The sequence below is a fragment of the Coptis chinensis genome, chromosome 8 (genome assembly GCF_015680905.1).
Source record: "Coptis chinensis isolate HL-2020 chromosome 8, ASM1568090v1, whole genome shotgun sequence".
In the NCBI taxonomy this organism is placed as follows: Eukaryota; Viridiplantae; Streptophyta; class Magnoliopsida; order Ranunculales; family Ranunculaceae; genus Coptis; species Coptis chinensis.
In genome coordinates this window covers 83,175,724-83,194,654 of record NC_141463.1, presented here as the reverse complement: position 1 = coordinate 83,194,654, position 18,931 = coordinate 83,175,724, and positions in this window count along the sequence as shown.

Sequence of the window (18,931 nt, the reverse complement as noted above, 5' to 3'; positions counted from 1 at the left end):
GCCTCGAAGTTCAACCAAATCCGATTCATCCATCTGAACCGTGGGGAGAACCGCCCGCCCGATGCTTTGCAATTTACGTGGCGCCGCCATTCCGGGATCGAGGAAAGGACAATCGAGATAAGGAAATTGAAGCGGGCCGAAAAAACCGAGGAAAGGTTAGAGGTAATGATCACGACGGAGGGTGATGATGGATGGGGTCGTTCAAACAGTTCTTGGAGGGGGTCGATGTGAAAGACCCTAAAGAAAGGCGGAGATTGGAACAGGCGTCTCGGAGGTACACACTGATTCGAGGAGAATTATATCGAAGGAACTTCAACGGGCCTCTGTTGAAATGTTTGGGGCCGAAGCTGGCTCAAGAGGTGCTCAGTGAGCTTCACGAAGGAGACTGCGGGAGCCATTCAGCGGGCCGGACAACGGTACACCGGTTGTTAACACAAGGTTACTTTTGGCCGCACATAAAAAAAGACGATGTAGAGTTCGCCAGAAAGTGTGAGAAATGTCAAAGATTCTCTCAACCGATATATGGACCCCAGCCGCGCCGACCGTGTATCGAGTCCATGGCCATTTGCAATGTGGGCCCTCGACACATGTGGGCCGCGCCAATGGCCCGAGGTAAGAGGAGGTTTACGTTGGTCGCGACAAACTACTTTACAAAGTGGATTGAAGCCGTGCCGCGCAAGTGGTAAAGGAAGCCCAAGTAATCAAGTTCTTGTGGGGAGAATATCATTTGCCGTTTGGTTGCCGTATGCTATCGTTTGCGGATAATGGAACGCAGTTCCGGAGGATCGAGTTAAGAGCTTTCTGCGGGCCTATCATGTGAAGCGAGGGATTCGGCCCGTCTGACCCCGAGGGCAATGGGCGGCGGAGTCCTCCAACAAGACCATACTAAACAATCTCAAGAGAAAGTTGGAAAGCAAGAAGGGTCCCGGGCGGCGAGCTCAACCATGTACTATGGGCATATCGGACAATGCAGCGGACCACTACAAAGAGACCCCTTTTTTTCTTTAGCATATGGTGTTGAGGCCGTGATACCACCAGAAGCGGTGGCGGCGACTACTAGAACCTCGGCCATTGAGGATGGATCAAAAGCGGGGCATCCCGGGAGATATGAATCTAGCTGAAAAAGAAAGAAGACACCGCGCGCATCCGACTAGAAGAGTACCATCGCCGCCTCCAACGGCAGTACAACAAGAAGGTGAAGCCTAGGAGCTTTAAGGTGGGAGACCAGGTACTGCGGCGGGTAACCCCCAACACCAAGAAGGTGAGCGAGGGAAAGTTGGGTCCAACATGGGAGGGGCCTTATGTGGTGATTGAGGTGGGTGGGTCGGGCACCTACAGGTTGCGAACCTTGGAAGGGAGAGCGGTTGAAAAACCGTGGAATGTAAGGCTGCTAAAAAAATTTCATGAGTAAATGTAATGGGAGTGGCTGTAAACCGCATGAGCTAGTTGTACATATATAAAACTTTAGCACTTTTGAGATGGTTAATGTCGCATGAATTTTACTGCCTTGAGTAGAGGGAGCGGAAGGGGGAGCCTTCCGAGGGCGAAGGTCTAAAACTTCGGTCGGGGCAAAAAGAGTGTCCACGACGGGTCGCGAGATCTCGAGGCCGGAGCGAGAGGAGAGGAGTCGCCCCAAACACGATATGAGATGCCGGCAAGGGGAAGCGAAGAGGCTTCCTCTGTCCGTGGACAAGGGGTCCGACATGAGTAGAGGGGGCGTGGCCCGACTGAACATGTGGCAAAGGGAGGCGCAGGCTCCCGACCAAGCGAGTGTGAAGACGGCGATAGAGGATCATTATCACTAAAGTCATGCAAATATCGGATAACCGACAAAGGGCACTTGGGATTTACAAAGACAAAATATTTGGTATATCCACAATCGGTTATCCTCAACCGGAGAGAGTAAAAATAAAACAAAAGGTATCGGAAGTACTACAAATAGTAACAAAGAAGCTGGGCGGGGGCAAAACAGGCCATTTCAAAGCAAAACACACTTAAACACTTTAGTAGACCAGCGACTCGGCGGCTTCCTCGGGCGGCATCGCGGCGATGTCTATCACCCCGCCACTATGACGGCGGCATCATCGACCCGCTGGAGCAGATTCCGGCGCCGCCACCTCTCGGCGAAGGGGCAGCGATCGGGCTTCGGGGAGAAGTCGCCCTTCTTTGACAAGCCGCTCATGCTCCTCCTTAATCTTTTTGGCCACTCTCTTGTCGGCTGGGCGCGGAAGTGATCCCTCGAGCTCATCCATGTTGGTGTCGTCTTTGCTTATGGAGCCGCCATTTCAACCCGGTGCTTCCGAGAGGGAGGCGTAGGCGGCGGTATCTTGAGCTAGGAGGGTTTCCGCGATTACTCGGCGGTCATTAACCTTATCCATATAGGCGAGGTGGGCGGCCTCGGATTCTTTAGCTTCGTCACGGGCCTTGAGCTTCTCTATGTCCGCGGCCGCGATTCTTTTGCTCGAGGTGAGCGGCGCGTCGCCCGTCAACTGGTCGATCCGGGCCCTTGCACCAAAAGGCCTCCGGATCATGTAAAAAGATGTCCAAGCTCATCCGAAAAGAAATACTTGATAGTTAGAGCATTCAAAGGGGGAAAGGGAAAGAGACCCAAGAAAGCGGAGAGAGTACCTTCTAAAACCGGTAAAAGGAGGTCCGGTGAGAGTCGAGCGTTCCCCATCAAGATAGGCCTTGTCCCCGGGAGATGAGACCCATAGAACGAGAGAAGAGGCCACGGCGGGCGTTGTCAGGCGAATCGCGAATGTTGAGAGTCGCGGTTCAACCTTGAAGGTGGGGGGAAAGTAGGAATGGACTCGGTGCCCCTCTTCGGAGGCGGGGGCCACTTCCTTCCGCCGTCACTTTCAACACGAGGAGCAGCAAGTTGGTCCGTGGGTGATGGGCGAGTCCCTTCGATGCGATCCGCTGAGTCCATTTTAGAAGCCGGAGGAGGGGAGGATTGGCGGCGGTGTAAAGGGGCATTAACGGAGACATCCTCATCGTCCCGAAGTATTTGTCGAAAACTTTGGAAGCCCATGTCGGGATGAGGAGAAGAAGTGGAGAGCGAATGAGGAGAAGAGTATTGGTCTTCCCAAGTGGTCAAGGACCGGTAAGGGTGAGGGTCAGCGGAATGAGGTGGGGAAGCGGAGGATGAATGAGGGGGACGGCGATTTGGTGATTGGTGGGTGGGGAAGCTTTCTTGGTGTGGCTCTTCTTCTTGGGAGCATGGACTAAAATATCGTCGATATATCCGATATATCGCCGATATATATCGGTATTTTGGTACAACCGGACATCGATATTTTCGACATATATCCACCGAATATAGAATCCTTTTTTTTCCGATATATATCGGAATTTCCGATATGAAACTTTATATCGGCCGATATAATTGATATTTCGATATAATCGATATATATCGGTTGACTTTTTGACCATTTTAAAATATAAATCCGATATTTCCAATATATTTCCGATATATATCCAATATTTTCGATATTATATTTCGGATATATCCGATATTTCCGATATTTTAAATAGTTTGACCGGGTTACCAAAAATGGATATATCCGAAATATCCAATATATCCGATATATATATCGGTTGGGTACACCGATATATTGATCGGCATCGATATTTTGGGCCTTGCTTGGGAGGGTGAATCCCGGGCTTTCTCTGGGCTGGGGGGGCGATAAAAAGGGAAACAATATTTTCCAATAAGCTTCGGTTAAGGGGATCGGAAAAGGGGGAGTGGCGCTGGCAGGGATCAATTCCTAGTACCGCTGATCAATTCGCCCCCAGTCATGAATCTTCCCGGAATGTGGTGGAAAAGAAATTGTCGTAGGTCGCGACTTCGAGTCCGGACGCCAACTGAAAAAAAAGAAAACGGTCAAGTCGGAAGGGGAGCAAAAAGACCTACACCAAGGGATTAGTAGAGGCGGACTCACCACCTGGGGAGAAAAGCCGGTGATTAAGGTTCAAGTCGGGAGGAAGATCCGCGGAGAGGAAGTTCCTAGAGATGTAAAAGGGGTAATGGTGCCACAACTTGTCCGGAGGAGGTGACACGGAGTATAAAATGTTGCTTCCCTAGGTCGAACGCAGAAAAGAATGGTATCAGCGGCCGACATCCTTGGTGCTCTTTTTATGTTAAAAAAAGCGATCATGTCGCTGGATCGTTATTTTGGGGACTTCGACGGTTGTAGTGGTTCACAAAGATACATAACCCTCGAAATTGCCGATGCCTTGGCAAGGAGGGATGTTGAAGTGATTGCATACATCGGCGCCAAGGCAGGTGAGGGGCAAAGCGGAGGCGGCTACAATCTGCCCCACCGCGTGGCAACTAGACGCCCGGCTTATAGGGAACCAAGTGAGGGTAGTAGGTTAAAGGCGGGGACATGTTCCAATATGACGTCGGTGGGTATGCCGTAAGTTTTTAACAACTTCGAGATTAGGTCCGCGGCTGCGGGAGGGGGGAGGAAGGGCAAAGGGGCCGGAGGTGGAAGGAGCCCGATCTGGTCGAGTGGGGGGGGGCGACACCACGGGGGGGGAGGAGGATGAGGTGTCGGATCCGGAAGTCGACATCAAGGTCGGGGAAGAAGTTACCGAGACAAGACCGGTTGGAGAGAGAAGAAGCTTAATAGTCTCAAATTCAAAAGAGAAACACCTTAATATAGCAAATAATGGATTAAAGAGGAAAATGGACCAACCCGAGGGAAGGGAGAAGCGAGGAACAAAACCCTCCACAAAAGAAAACAGGGGAAGAAAGCAGCGGACCGAGATAGTTAACGGGGAAGAGTAGAAAGAAATGGAGAGTAGTTAGGAAGAAAATGAAAGACTGAATGGAAGAAGGAAAGAATCGAGCGGGCTTTTTATAAGAGGAAGGGGCAAAAGAGTAATTGGAGGGGGCTGAAATCGAGGCGACACTAAAAGGGATCAGTCAGGGATTGACGCGTGGATGCGCAAGAAACGAGGGGACGCAGGTTATAATTGCGATGGGACTCATGAGTCCAGCGAAAAAAAGAATCTTTGGGCACCGCGGATGGAAACGTGACGTCATGGACTCTCGACTCCCCGATCACCAAATGGTCGCGGACTCGAGAGGGGGCATCTATAGTGGTAGTATTGGGGGCCCAAAGTATCAAAGAGAGGATGCGCCCGAGTTAACGAAAGATAGCATGCCGCGGCGTACTGGATCAGGGCTAAGTCACGTGGTCGTAGTACGGAAACCCTATATGCGGAGAGAAGGAGACCGCGAGATGGAGGGACAGGTGGAGGGCCCGGATGAAGAAAGGAAAGGATATAAAGAGAAAGTGAAGAGAAGAAAAGGAGAAGGCGCCATCAGAAAGAGAGGAGGAATAGTGTCTGAAGAGAGGAAAAATAGTGAGAGGAACGAGATTTGAGTTGTAACAAGTGCCTGAGAGCTAGGGGATAGTGCTTGTAGTAGAAAAAGGGTTGTAACAACTAATTAACTGCCTTATGGATTGTGTATTTATATGTATAATTATATTTTGTATTTTAGGGCTACTCATACCAGCATTGTTTATAATGTTGACCCGATTTGCATGTTTGCTTGTCGGGTGTGTTCATAAAATGAACCTAGTTGATAAGTTTTGACAGGATTAGTGTTGAAGAGGGTTAGTTGCTGCTTGTGGTTTGCGCTAGCGTCTCATTCAGGATATGTTTTGTTTTCCCTTGAGGTGCAATAGATTTTAATTGAGACAATGTTGTTTTGTATTTTCCGTTGTAATTATAATTAAAGAGTTGTTGAAAGGAGATTTGTAACTTAATCATATTTGAGAATTTTTATAATGAAGAGAACTTTTGTTTATTTAAAAATTTTATTGGTTTCAAATTATTAAAATAATTAAGTAGATGATGGGTTTTTGGAAGTAGAGAGTGCATCACACCTCGAAAATCGAAGAGCCGAGAACAAATATTGTTTTTCCGATTTTGTCGAAATTCGAGGCGTGACAGTTGTGGGAGTTGTTGAACAAACAAACAATCCTAGAAAATGTTCTATCTATGTCCTGTACAAATAATGTTTTATTTGTCTATTTCCCTACTTTATTGCCATATATTTGTCACCTGTTTTTTTTGTAACTATGCAATCAGTATGTCTTAGAGTATCTCTAGGTGGTAGTATCACCTCCCAAATTCTTCAAATTTGCTTCAAAAACTCGGAATTTCACGGAAATCCAACTCTAGGTAGAAGCAAATTCGGTCGCATCACCTGTCTAGTCGCATTTTTGTTCGCAAATTTGGGATTTCGGATGCGGATGCGGAGCGACAGTGGTAATGTCGCGCCATTGCAAATGTCGCCCCAAACTTTTTACTTTGACCAGCACACCGCGCTAGTCCACTCCTAATGTCACGCCATTACTAATGTCGGTGTGCTCCAAACGGGAAAAAAATGGCCAAAATTCTACATCCATATATCTACACTCATTTTCTTATTCATTTTACATACACTCAACTCAAACATTCTTATCAAACAACTCAACCATTTCATATCAATCCTCAACAAACAACACATACACATTGCCAAAAAATAGATCATGAAAAGTATGAGATTTTTCCCCTTCAATCCTCATCTTCATCTTCATCGTCGTCTTCTTTTTCATCTTCACGGCGGAAGACTCGGCAGATAGTCTTGATGAAGAATTTGTTAACGCCATTCCCCTTATGAAGCACCATTTGGCTGTACTTGCACAAGCACAAGTACATGCTCCGAAGGCACCACATGGTGGTTCAAAGAAGGGTCGAAAAGTGAAACATAGAAACTATATTTTGACTTTGGAAATCTTGAAACTACTTCCTCGATCGTCCTGTTTTTCCGAAAGAGGATTTCAAACGGCGCTTTCGTATGAAAAAATCTTTTTTCCTTCACATCTTCAACGATATTCAGACTCATTTTAAGTACTTTCAGCCTAAATGTAATAATGCTGGTAAACTTGGTATAGATCCTCTGATCAAGGTGGTTGCAGCTTTGCATATTTTTTGTTATGGTACGGTGGCTGATCAAATTGACGATCAATTATAAATTTCCGAGCAAACTGGAAACCAGGCATTGAGGCATTTCTGTGATGCAATTATCAAATTGTATGGTTCAGTCTACTTGCGAATGCCAAATATTACAGATACAGAACGCTTGCTTGCACATTCTGCCAAACGTGGATGGCCGGGTGTGTTGGGAAGTATTGATTGCATACATTGGGAATGACATAATTGTCCAACTGGATGGCAAGGTGCTTACAGTATGTGGTCATTCTAGAAAACCATATGTTATTCTCGAAGTTGTTGCAACTGAAGACCTGTGGATATGGCATTCTTTCTTTGGGATGCCAGGGTCACACAATGACATCAACGTGTTGGACAACTCGCCGGTATTTGAGCACGTGATCAATGATACTTCTTCACCTATTTATTTTGATGTAAATCAGCATAGCTATAATATGGGTTATTATTTAGTTGATGGTATCTATCCTGACTATGCGGTATTTATACAAACAATTTCAAAACCTAATGCTCTAAAGAGGAAGTGGTTCGCAACGATGCAAGAAGGCTGCAAGGAAAGATATTGAAAGAGCTTTTGGGGTTTTGCAATCTAAATTTGGGATTTTGACAAAATCTTGCAAATTATGGCATGTGGAGACAATGGGTACTGTTATGAGAGCATGTATCATATTGCACAATATGATAATCGGAGCTAAGAATAAAAATTATGAAATGAGGAAGTACATTCCTGATCGAGAAGGGCAACCACAGATCCCACCTACTTGAGAACACTACATTGAGGGGACTCTAAGAGTTCAATCAAAGACTATACATGCATGGTATACTTAAAAGCGACCTTGTCGAAAGCATCTATGGAGCTTAGTGTCACACCCGAATTTCAAATGAATTCGGAAAAAATAATATTTGTTCGACTCTTCGATTTTCAAGGTGCGGCGTACTCTCAACTTCCAAAAACCCATAAACAGTTTAAATATGCGGATAAATGAAAAACCAATAAAAATTTCAAATTAAACAAAAGTCCTCTTCATTACAAAAATTCACAAATAAGATTAGGTTACAAATCTCCTTTCAATAACTCTTTAATTAAAATTACAAATGAAAATACAAATAACATTGTCTCAACTGAAAATCTATTTCACCTCAATGGAAAACAAAACCTATCTTGAAATGCGACGCTAACGCAAACCACAAGTAGCAACCAACCTTCTTCAACACTAAACCTGTCAAGACTTATCAACTATGTTCATTTAATGAATACACCCGATAAGCAAACATGCAAATCGGGTCAGCATTATAAAAATGTTGGTGTGAGTAGTTCTAAAATACAACATATACATATACATACACAATCCATAAGGCAGTTAGTTCCTCCACCGAGGCGCCTTAACTTCCAATAACTAATACAACATTCTTAACTACAATAAGTAAGGCAGGTAGTTCCTCCACTGAGGTGCCTTAATTTCCCACTAACCACACAACAAACCATACGCATAATAAAAAGGCATTTAGTTCCTCCACGAGGCGCCTTAGGTTCTAACTAAACTAATAACCAGCCAAGCATATTCTATACTTACCGCATTTCATGCTCAATTACAGAGTGGGTCGTCTCTGCACAAGTAATTAGTTTGACCCACCCTTCTGCAAAACTCTATCCAATCATATATATAAAGATATATTATTAACCAACATATTACCATAATTATATTATTTAAGGCTTTCGTTGCGTGTCCCTAAAATTACGTCGTATCTATGTCTTACCTAGTTTCCTTGGCTACCACAATCGCTACCCAACGCCGAACATGTACATCCACATGCCTCCCCCTCACATAGCGGACCACTCGTGCGCTAATTATCCTAAAGCGGGATACGCGACACCAAGTAACCCCTCACACGAAGGCCATTATGTAAAAATCGCCACTATTCGACATAAAATATTGCGCGTCTCGTTCTAATTTTTGCGAACGGAATAATCAAGCTACCATTCGGCTACGCCAGAAAGGCCATTCAGCTTCACTGAAACGCCAGAAGGGCCATTCAGATTAACTGAAATGCCCAAAGGGCTAATCATATCACATAAGCCCATCACTTGGGGCCAAATCACATGAAGTTGTGGTAGCTAGGTTCTAGGATTTTTGTTCTGTAATTTATTCGGGTGTCATACCTTAGTATCTCATAACAATTTCACTCTATCACGTGCCAAATAAATTATTGCACTAAGCCACCATATTTGAAAAATCTCAATAATAATTCTTGTTCTATCTCATACAGTATACTTAATTGTAATTTAAGCTCAACGTTTCTCGTTATAATAAAAATCCACATTATCACATGCCAATACTATTTATTGCACGATATCCAAGCATCTCTATATCAAATCTCAAAACTTATTATTTCACGTGCCAATCATATATTGCACTACACCATATGGAATATCTCCAAACCTTCATAAATACTACAATTTATTTAAGTCTTAACTCATAATAGTAATCAATCATGTAATGTATTCATTCAATATATTTATGTGAAGTCAATTCACCATCAAAGCCCAATACTAAAGTCCATGAATCTAAGTCCGTATATAATTTAATCCTCATAAAAACGTATATATCTAAGTCTTATAAGAATTCCCCTCTTGTTACGTGCCAATATTTATATGTTTTACACACTACTCATGTCAAATCTCAATTAGATAATGACAAACCAAGTTAGACATTTTTCGACAATATTTTATTACTACATTTGTCCATATTCTTAAATATGTGAAAATATGGAAAAAGTCAACATTCCACAGTTAACGGTCAACGGTCAAAGTCAAAGTCAACCTGTCATTTCCATGTTCAACAGGTTCAGGATCATAGCCATGGTTCATGGCTCAGGGGCTCATGACTAAGGAAAATGGCTCGGACCCAACTAGCCAAGCCCAAATCCAAACCTTAGAACCAAAGCCCCAAAAGTCTAAACATTTAAAGACCAATTAGATCTATTTTAAGTTATATGGACCAGCCCCCAAAACAAACTTGAAACTGGCCCAAAACTTTAATTGGTTCGGCAAAAAAAAACTAAAGTGGTCTGACCCAAAAACAAAATAGAACTGGCCCGACCAAACAATTAAAACCGGGCCCAAAGAAACAAAATAGAACTGGCCCAACCAACTAAACAAGCTAAGGCCCAAAACAATTTAAACTAATATGGATCGGCCCAAGCAAAACAAAATAACATCGGGCCCAAAGAAACCAACCAAGGCCCAAGCCCAACTGACCCAGACAGGTCATCTTCTCCCTCCGTGACTCTCCTCCACCACTTCCATTTCCGTAGGCGGCCTCCTCACCTGTACTCATCCATCCCGGTTTGACTCATATTGAAAAACCCAATCTTCCCATACCAACAAAAACCTGATTCCCTCATCTTTCCGAAACTCAACCCCGACCGCCATTGGCCAGTCGAAGCTTCCCTGCACCACATCCCAACCCACACTCACCACCAAATCGTTGGGTTTTGATCCCCATCAACAACCAAAACTTTTAGGGTATACTCAAAAATCCAAAACAAAACTCATTTGCTCACCGATGGCGTTCGACACCATTAACGCCTTCTCAAGCTCAATAAACACACCCAAATTCCCATCAGGCGTCCCCAACATCAACCAAATAAAATACAATCCCACTCACACAACAACGATTATAGCGGTTAAAACTACAATATCAACACCACCACGGAAAAGAGTTCCACCAAAATATAGGACCGATTTCTTGTTGTTGGATTTCCTTGACGCCATTAACGACTCCTTAGAGTTTCCAGCGGTTAAATCCGAGTTTCAAGGATTTAGTAAATAACTATACTACTATCTAACCTAACCAGTCCAAATATTTCACAGGAGGAGCAAAATAATTAACGAAAAATAGGGAAAGGAGAAAAATTGAGCGAGAACCAAAACTCTAACAGTAAAGCTTTTGTGAAATCGATTTAAAAAAATAATATAATTACTCACATTAATTAACGGCTCAAATGAATCCCTCCTAGTCAGAATAAATTAAGCGGCCAACAGCTCTAGCCAGCGAGCTTTTTATCTCCTACATTTTTTTATTTTATTTTTATCTCAAAACCCTATTCTCTAGAAAAATAAGAATATATACTTGAGTTTGAAACCTAAGTCCAACACAGACTCGGGCCTAGAAATCAAGCCCACATATCCCAAATCCAATCCAATGAATTTTAAATAAATAAATAAATAAATAAATAAATACATATTTTAAATACGGGTGTTACAATTAGAGGTGACCGACGTTGATTGTTGTAATTTAATTTAATTTCGTAGATGCATATTTATTCTTAATCATCAATAAACAATTTTTATAAACAATGTTATATATATATATATATATATATATATATATATATATATATATATATATATATATATATATATATATATATATTTAAATTAATATATATTTTATTATATATTAATTTAAACTAACATATATTTATATAAAATAAAAAGTTTATTCATATTAAAAAACATATTATATTACATAGTCATAGAAAATAAAATGATTAACCACTCTTAATCTTTTTCCATTCTGAAGCCTAACCACCCATATTTTTCTACACACTAAACACTTCAATAGATCAAGATCTTTTCCTTCAAGGTTCACGAACTTTTTCAGCTATCTAACACCATCACAACTATTTGGGCATGCTATCTGTGCATAGAGGCAATACCTATACCAATGATCATCCTCGCCACAACACGTGCATATCAACAAACTGTCTCCATATATATATATATATGCATTTAAAAAATCTTACTTCTTCACCATCTTCGTTACAACTTCTGTATATGAGCATATAACCTTGGCAATGTGGTGTTTTAGGACACCTTCCATTCAGATACTTGCATGATAACGCAAGGTGTTTTCTTGAGGTACAAATTAGGCACCTCTCTTGATCGAGTGTATCAAAATAACATGATTGTTAAGTTGATTCGCCAACGTCGGTATGTTGGTTAGTTTTTTGCAATGATGAAGAATAAGCCATGGTAAAATGAAATGGTTGTGGAGATAGTTTTGGAGTGTTGGGTAAGAATGAAGCAATTTGTGAAATTCTCAACATTCTACTCGATAGCATGCGACATTGGTAATGGCGTGTGACATTACTAATGGCGCGCGTGGTGGGCTCAACAATCACATTTGCGGTCGATATTTGCAACCACTTAGAATTGGTCAAAATTTGTATCCAAATTCTCCAAATTTCACCTTCAAATTTGAAGAAAATACTACCACCACTTATAGATGCTCTTAGAAGGTTTTTATATTGTTGAAAACTTTTGGAGGTTAATTATCATAATGGGTCTTAACTCTTAACTAACTAGGTTGATTGTATAAGCACGCTAGGATAATGTAGAACTTATTTTTTACTCACAGAATCGAAAACAAATTTTCCAAATATTAAATCTTACTTTATACGCTACTAAGTGTTATATTGCTACTCAACAACGTTATTATAAGTACCATGACAATGGGTCTCGCAAAAAATGGGTGTGGAGAAGATGTCATCAATCTATTTAATTAGTTCAAAGAATTGAGACTAACACCCGATGCAATAAATATTTATAACATGTGGTGTCCTATTTGATGAGGGGATGTTTGCGCTTTGAATCAATGAGCAACCATGTAGCATTATCTAAGTGTAAAAACATGTTGGGGAGTACAAAATGTTTGAAAGAAACCATGAAATTCATTGAAAAGATGTTGTTTAACTTTGAATATAGACGTTTGGGAATCTTTCATTGAATTTTTTGCAAAATTCTATAGTAACATAGAACTCGAGGGTCATTATGTCGAGCTTGGTAGTATTTTTCAAATTACTCATGTACATAATTCACTTCTATAGTTCTATGTATACTTTCATGACAAATAAGCACTAACTCTAACTTATTATTATGAAAGAAGTAGATCAAATGCTCAAATTGACATGTTATGGAAATTAAATACTCCAAATGTACAAATCTTCACGTGCTTCTCTCATATTTTTACAAATATCGAGGATTCAAAGGAAATGACCAAACTATTTGCTTACCACAAACATAGTTTACATAAAATTTAGTTTTGGAATCTAACTATGAGGAATTTTTGTTTTTTTTTTATTATTATTAAAAGTGTTTTACAGTAAAATATCTAAAGATCCTGGGCATGCCCGGATCCAAAATCTAGTAATAGTAGAAAGTGAGGGTCATCTAGTTCTCCCAGAAGTGTTCTATGGGGCTCTAACAATTTTAGAGGAGAGCTTTTGTTATGCTTTTATTAGAATATGGTTTCGAGGTGTTCAAGAGTCCCGTGAATATGATCAAACCCAAATCTTATCATAATATCACCTCTCTATATTATTTAATTATTTAGTTTCAAGTAGTTGTGTAATTATTGTTGAGCATGATCATAGCTAAGAGAGTGCCTATAGATTCATACCAATGATTATATCTAGAATATGAAAAAAAGGCTTAACTTGGATTTTCTAATAATTAATGAAGCTAATACATGCTAATTTAGATTAATTGAATAAAGTTAACACGCCAATACACAACATAGAATAAGTTCGATGACACTTTAAATTCACATTTGATTATTTTTTGTTCCGCTTAAAATCAATTATCTATTTTACAGAGGCATATTTTAGATTGAAATACCTCTAATATTTAGGCTATGGTTATATGATATATTATTATTTCAACTAAAGAAGTCTTGATTTGGGGATTAGTAGTTTTACGCCAATTATGTATTTACTTAACATTGTTGATACAATGTACATCCCTTTGATTTTAGTAGCTAATGAGTGGTATCACCAATTGATCCACATTATTGTTTGTCTTCTTAATCCGGGTGATTGTTTATGTGCTCTAAATAGCGGAGGAAGGAAGATTGTAGATTAGTGGTGTAAATAGGAGTCTATATAAGTAATTGTCAGTGAGGAGGCCACATTAATTATGTATGGCCCGACGTGCTAAATTTGCTGAAGAGGCCACATTAGGTAGTGGAAGCGAATCCTATATGTATAAGAGACGATGGTGAATGCCGAATTGAAGAAGTCATCGACACATGCATTACGATATGTGAGATCAAGAGGCTTGATGTTTGTAATAAAACTGACATAGGGCTTTTCGTGTTGAAGCCTTCTCGGATTACATACTAGTGAAAGATGAAAAGGTCTATATGGGTGACTCTAGGTGCATTTCTGTTGAGGAGCAGGGCAAGGTTCTTCCTCGAAGTTAACCGAGGGAAAACCCTTTCACTTAGTAATGTTCTTCATGTTCTGAGATTAGAGTGAGAATCGATTTATGTGTCCCTACTTGGGAAAAGTCAAGGCCAAGGTGACTTTTGAGAGTGACAAGTTTGTTACGACAAAGAATGAGGGTTTTGTTGGTAAAGGTTATTGTAATAATAATTGGTCTTTTCATGTTGAATGTACTTGACAACATTATTATTAATAAGAATGAATATGCTTCTGCTTATTTGCTTGACTCTTTTAATATATGGCATGGTAGACTAGGACATGTGAATGTTCAGTATATGAAAAGGATGAAAGCATGTGGGTTATTGTCTAATATTTCTGATTTTTCTAATGATAAATGTGAAATATGTGCTGAGACTAAAGCCACGAAGAAACCCTGTAGAACTGTGTCTAGAGATAACACTGGATTACTAACTCTTATTCATACGGATTTGGGTGAATTCAGAAGTACCATGTCTAGAGGGGGGAAGTTTTATTATATTACATTCATAGATGACTTCTCTAGGTACACCATGGTATATTTACTTAGACACAAGCATGGTGAAGGCGGGTGAGATGTTTCTCAAATTACAAAAGTCGAAGTTGAAAACCGGCTTAAGCTGTAAGATTAAGAGACTTGATTACGATAGGGGGAGAATATGAGTCTAACCCCTTCCGGGACTTTTGTGACAAGAATGGCATTATTCATGAGACTACTCCACCATACTCTCACGAGTCTAATGGAGTAGCCGAACGGAAAAACAGAACACTAAAAGAGATGATGAATGCTATGCTTGTAAGTTACGGGCTTCCCACTGAACTTGTGGGGGAAGCAATCCTATCTGCTTGCCATATTCGAATAGGATACCCAACAAGAAAACAGGGAATAAGACACCATATGAGTTATGGAAAGGTCATGTACCTACCACGACATACTTAAAAATGTGGGGGTGTCTTGCTAAGGTTCTTGAAGCGAACCTAAAAAAGAAAAATTGGGACCTAGAACTGTTGATTGTATGTTCATTGGTTATGCTCATAATAGTCTTTGCATATATATTTTTAGTAGTAAAATCTGATAATAACCTTGTCGATGCTAACACTATTATAGAGAGTAAAAATGCTGATTTCTTTGAGAATTTGTTTCCTTTGAAAATTGGCATTGAGAGGTTGGTAGCTCTAGTGAACAACAATCAACGAGATCCTGAATTTTCTGAACAAGAAATTCGGAAGAGTAAAAGAGACGAAAAATCCACCAATTTTGGTGATGACTTTTACACATTTCTTCTTGATGATGATCCTGGGATATAATGAGGCAATCGGGTTCTCGAGATGCACCTTTCCGGAAGGATGCTATACACTCGAAACTAGATTCGATTATAGCTAATCACACATGGGAGATAGTTGATCTACCTCCTGGAGCGAAACCTATACGTTACAAGTGGATCTTCAAAAAGAAATTGAAACTAGATGGTTCCATTGAGAAATACAAGGCTAGACTTGTAGTCAAGGGATTCTCCCAGAAAAAAGGCATTGACTATTTTGATACTTATGCTCCTGTAACTAGGATTTCTTCTATAAGAGTTCTAATGGCTCTAGCTGCTATTCATAATTTATTTATTCATCAAATGGATGTAAAACCGCATTTTTGAATGGTGATCTTGATGAAGAAATATATATATGATGCGACTGAGAAAGTCTGATAGTACCGGGGAATGAGCATAAGGTATGCAAGTTAGTTAAGTCTTTATATGGGTTGAAACAAGCGCCAAAACAATGGCATGAAAAGTTTGACAGTGTCATGATGTCTAATGGATATCACATAAATGATGCTGATAAATGTATTTACTTCAAATCTTTTGATGTGAATTCATATGTGATTATCTGTCTATATGTGGATGACATGTTAATCATGAGTCCTAGCCTTGATGTTGTGAGAAACACCAAGATGTTTTTATCCTCCCAATTTGAAATGAAGGATTTGGGAGAAGGCGATGTGATTCTTGGAATCAAAATCATCGAACCTGTGATGGTTATCTTGCTTTCACAAGAGCATTATGTTGAGAAGTTTTTGAAGAAGTTTAACTTTTATGATAGTAAGCACATTATTCGACACCTTATGAGGCAAATAGTGAACTTGAGAAAAATGCTCAACATGGTGTACTTCGATCTAGATATGCCCAAATTATTGGTAGTCTCATGTACTTGATGAATTGCACTAGACTGACATTGCTTATGCGGTTAGCGGGCTAAGGGATACACTCATTGTCCTAGTCGGGAACATTGGAGTGCGTTAGAGATTAGCCAAGTACTTGAGAGGAACAATGAATTACGGCATAAGGTTTAGACAAACTCCACCCAGATAGAGGGTTATTGTGATGCAAACCGGATATCGATTCTCATGATATCAAGTCCACTAGTGGTTATATTTTCACCCTAGGTGGAGGTCGCGTCGCTTGGAAATCTTCTAAGCAGACCTTGATAGCTCGTTCAACCATGGAGTCCGAGCTTATTGCTTTAGATAAAGCAAGTCTTGAGGTGAAGTGGCTTAGAAACCTCTTGGCGGATCTTCCTATTGGTACAAAACCGCCTCCAAATTGCACCTATGCATTGTATTTGTCGGGCCATAATAGCAAAGGCAAAGAAACAAATTGTATAATGGGAAAAGCGGGCATATTAAATGCGAGACTACTGATCTATAAAGCATTTCTTTGGAATCTGGAGTTGTGGCTCTAGATTATGTGAGGTCGAGTTAAATTTGGCGATCCTCGACAAAACCACTTACAAGTGGTTGATCGTCGAGGGGATGGGACTTTTGCCTTAGATAGAGGGACGGCCGGCAACCCCACCTATGTGATTGGAGATCCCATGAAGTAGGTTCAAAGGGGAAAAACAAGTCACCTAGTCGCCTTTCGGTATGCTATTGTCTTTATTTGAGGCGTCCACCCTATGACTAGATAGCATTTTTTTTTTTGTATACTTTGTATAACTTGAATAGCAATGAGAAAAAGGATGAGTTATTTTACTCTTAATGGAATCCATAGTCCATTATTTTTATGAGATAGTGTATTTTAACTGCTATGTACACTTGATGGATATCCACCTACGTGAATGTAGAACCGGTCGGTTCTTATGGGTATTGAGGCAAATACTCTAGAGCATTCACTTAACACGAGTAAGCCTTGAGGCCAAAAAGCCAACAATCGCCAGAAACAGGCATATAATGAAAGAGCAATGTGGGTGCATGTCCTCTATTTTACTACAAGGAATGTTGGTTCAAAGATTTTTTAATCCACCACTTTCAATATTATAAGACATGTTACCCTATGGTAGGTTCAAGCACGAAAAGCACCAGTATCTTATGCATTGTTTTTTCGATTCTCTCTGGCATTTCGTTAACCCATTTCTTTTGTAATATCCTATTCCAAAATAGTGGGGGACTATAAGTATTTTGAAATAGTGGGGGATTGTTGGAATCTTCATGTGTATTTCAAATACTTGTGTGTTGTTTAGTCCCACATTGATGAGCCACCACTAGCAAGTGAGGTATTTGAGGTGAACCTCTAACATAAGGGCGTGCCCTTAGGGTACAAAGGCTTTTGTGTTAGGAGGGAGGACTCACCCAAAGCCACACACGCGCGCGCCCGCCCGCCCCGCACCGAGTCGTGTCGTGACGTGGGCTTGGGCTTGGGCTGTTTGACTAGTGGGTAGTGGATTATCAATTGCCTAAACTTGTTTTTGCTTTTGCAGCAAGTTTCGGCTAAGCTAAAGTTCTACTTTGATTAGGTTTTGTGAAACCGAATTAAAGAGGTGTCCTTCTCCATCTATGATTCAGTCATGCCTCTATATAAACACAGCTATGTTCATTAGGGGGATTAATCCGCGAACGAGAGAGAGAGAGGACGCAGAGATAGAACTTCGTGTCTTTGCTTTGCTTTCGATATCGGCCCGAGAGACGAGTCGTGCGTCTTTGCCACTATAGAACCAAAAAGCGAAGTTGTTGAAGTCGTGCTACACCCTTCTATTCACTACACGAAACAGATAAGTCTTTATTGCTTCAATCTTCTTCTCTTCTTCCGTCGGCCGCCGAGAGAGTTATATTGCTTTGTTCTAGAGGGTAGTCTATTCTAGTGCAAAGTTAGGCTAGCATTAACCATTGAATCCTCGTGAGGAAGACGCCATCGCTTGTTGCCTTTTCGCACCATTGGAAGGGGCGAAATCTTTCCTTAAGAACAGACCTAATCCGCGCCTTGGTTATTACCTGTTATTCTGTCCTTGTCTTCTATAAGTTTCTTTTATCTGCATACAACAATTGATGCTGGTAAAATCTTTCGCTTGAAATGGGAACTAGTTAATAGATATAGCTTAACAATCCGAATCATCTCGACTCCAACTGGATATGATGGAGGTTGGAGCACATAATTAAAAAGAACATCGATACAAAAAATAAAATAAAAAATGTGCAAATAGATGCTAGTGTTTATGGAAACCAGCTATTGGGCTTGATTTCTACTAGATTTGTTGGGTTTATGGACTCTACAAAAAATCAGATTAAGGGGAATCAAAGCCTGGTTTATAAATAGGGTTTTTTTAGGTTTCCTCCTAAAAATAATGAGTATTTCGGGTTTGGTCTTCATTAATTGATTTATTAGGCTTTGATATT